This window comes from Corvus brachyrhynchos, unplaced genomic scaffold, assembly GCF_000691975.1.
Source record: "Corvus brachyrhynchos isolate BGI_N302 unplaced genomic scaffold, ASM69197v1 scaffold83, whole genome shotgun sequence".
Classification (NCBI taxonomy): domain Eukaryota; kingdom Metazoa; phylum Chordata; class Aves; order Passeriformes; family Corvidae; genus Corvus; species Corvus brachyrhynchos.
The window spans coordinates 1702396-1705647 of NW_008238464.1; positions in this window are offsets into that span (position 1 = coordinate 1702396).

Genomic DNA, 3252 nt, shown 5'->3' on the forward strand with positions numbered 1-3252 from the left:
CGGGAGAGGGGTCACGGCCCAGCCCTGTCTCTGACCAGGTTGGGTCCTTGGAGCTCAGCCAGATTCAGGCCTTGCCACCCTCTCTCTAGAAAGGATTTCTTCCACAGAAGAAGGGCCTGCTTGTTTCCCTCGTGTGCTGGATACAGGAATAATACCCACTGGTTCCTCCCATGTGATTCTGGATTTTTAATTGCAGAATCACAGGCAAAGATCTACAGATTGTCAAGTCCAACCTTTAGCCAGTCACCACCTTGTCAACTAAACCATAGCGCTACGTGCCACGTCCAGTTACTTCTTGAACACCTCCAGGGATGGTGACTCCATCACCTCCCTGGGCAGCCCATTCCAATGTTTAACAACTCTTTCCATGATGAAATTTCCCCAGTGTCCTACCCTGGCACATCTTGTCCTGTCAGTAGTTGGCTGGGAGATTGGAGTGAACCCCCACATGGCTACAACCTCCTTTCAGTACACTGGGGATACTCTGAAGTGTCCATGGGGGAGGCTGAAAAGAATGGAAGGCCAATTGTGGGGGAAGACATAGGGTATGTGGAGATCCTTGTATAGGAAAGTAGGTGTAATAATGGTATGGGAATGTAGGGGAAATAAGACAGAAATACTTAGAAACACCAGTCTTATTAATTGTGCTACTTACATAAAAATTACTACTTACATATTCTAATTCTGTTATATGCAATTTGTTACATAAATAGCAAATAGCCCCAATCCTACAACTGTGTCCACATAAACAGATCTGCTAGGAGTCCCCACTGACACTAGGCAAAACTCCAATTTGGTTATAACCACATCAGTCTGATGGACTCAGACCCATATGGACTTAGTTTCAGGGATGAAGCTGTCTGTCACTGTAAGACAAGGGCTTATGTAAAACCTTCTTTTCTCCATCTGCACTGCCACAGTTGTCCTGTTCTGTGAAAAATGTTGCAATTTTGAATACTTTTTGGCTCTACTTTGAGTGATAAAATAAAAAATTAATGAATGTCCAGCCTTCTACCCATATCTAGTTACATATTGCTCAAGATATCCAGGTAGGATAAGGAAAACTCAAGTTCAGGTCTGTGTCTTTTGGATGAGCACCGGCTATTTTAGCCAGAGTGTGGTTTCTGTATTTCACTTTGAGAAATATTTATAGGAAAACTCTTAGCACCTTCATGAGAAACACCCAAATACTGGACTTTCACTTAGTATTTTAACAAAACTCCTCTTTACAATGTGGCTGTTTCCTGCCAGAGGAAAGCACTAACTAGAATTTTCACCATCTTTAAGTCAAATTTTGGAGACATTGTGGCTGGCTGCTTTCAGTCTAATTTTTATCAGCAGTTATATTACCTGCAAAAAAAAAGTTCTGAAAAATACTGTTTAGAAAATTTCTGTTATCTAGAATATATCCATTTCACTGGCCCAGCATTTTCCAGTTTTGCCAGGAAATGACTCCACCAATCCCAGTCCTTGCCAATCTGGAGTAAACTAACTGTTAACTTGCAGCCTAACTGCATGACTGGATATGTGCATTATTTTTTTCTTACAGAGCTATTTCTCTAGGGGGCAGTTGCGGAGCAGAAAGGCAGAAAGACAAGTGGAATAGGGATTAATTTAGGTTAGCAAGAACAGCTTTAAAATGGTTAGTCAATGATTGTATTTTATTTTTAAATGGAAACTGACGTATAAGGAAATTATAAGAGGAACCAACAATTATTTAGAGAGGCATGTGGGGACAGCTATTTGTTTTGTGAAATATAGCTGGGGTAAGAGTTAGCAGTGAAAAAACCTGAAATAGCCATACTATCAGCAAAGAATACATACAGTTAGTTAAAATAGGCCAATATTAGTTTAGGAAGAAACAGAAAAATGAATTAATGTTAAAAAGAGGATAAAAATAGGGAAGTCTAGGAAAAGGGCCAAAAAATAACAGCAGTAAGTTATCTTACATCTTTTAATGCCCTCATGCTGTAATTCATCTTCACCAGCAAGCTCCTGAACTGACAGAGAAACAGGTTATAGTAGCCAGATTGGGAACTGGGTTTATTGCTTAGTCATTGGTAAATATTTACAGAGTGAAGCCTGGTTCAAGCCTGCTGACTTCAGTAAAAGCATTCTTGCTGTCTTCACTTAGTTTAGAATCAAATCTGAGGATGGGGAGAGAGGCACTAGGTGTTCAGTGGGACTGAGGTTTTAGCTGGGGCATCTCAATGAGGTGTTATTGTTGACCTGCATTTACCTATAAATCTCACTTTCTGAGTCAAAATCTGCTCCAACTTACAAAAAGTATGTTTGATGTAATTTCAGTAACTTTAGCACAAAGGCATTTCCAGGTGAAACTCGAGAGGCTCAGGGTCACGCAACTTGCAGCCTAATATAGGAGGCGTAACCAAGCAGTGACTGTGGCCGCTATGACCTCTGAGGGCTTCTGTCATGACATCTCTGGGTCTCATATTGTCAGGAAGGGCACGTAAAGCCACCAGTGGAAGATCCCTCTCCATGCTGATATTTCTGTGTTTTCTTTCTAGTCTCACGTGCTTCCCAGGGCAATGCTGGGCTGTCAAGTACACACCAACGCAAGGGACAAAGGAGCACCAATCTTCCGGTTTTCCACAGAGGAAGAAAACTTAGCTTGGGCTAGGCTGTTGCTTGCTGTTTTGCTGGTCTGAAGGTAGTTATGTTTAAAGGGCAGAGCACTTCCAATTGCTTGGTCTAGCAGAGCCAAGCTGATTGTATAGCAGAAAGTGTCTGTCACCTTCATGCCATTTCCAGAGAGGGTCCATAAGGTGAAACTGACAACCAATTGCTGCTCACCGCTTTACCATGGCAGTCACCGGCCTGCAACTTCTGTAAGCCGCCGTCATGACAGACAAATAACCAACTGAGAATAGCTGCAGAGGACTTTTTCCTTGTCATGTGGTAGAAAGGTCCTTACTTCTCACTCTGTAGTTCTCCTGGTTCAGGAGCTCTTGGAAGGATGACCTGTGTCAAATTCACGCTGGGTGGGTTCAACTCAGGTTCAGTTCTCAGCAGTAAACGCAGAGGTGATTTTTATTCAGGCAGCCCAGGAATGAGAATAGGAGACACTGAATTCATCTCCAGATGTTGGCTGGGCTCTCTGGACCCTTTCATACCAGCAGGTTCAGCCTTATAATTCATTCAGGTGTTTATCTCCGCCCAAGCTGTTTATCTCCTGTACTGTTTGAGTACAGACGTGCCTTATCCCCAGCGCACCCAACGCTACTGCCCGCC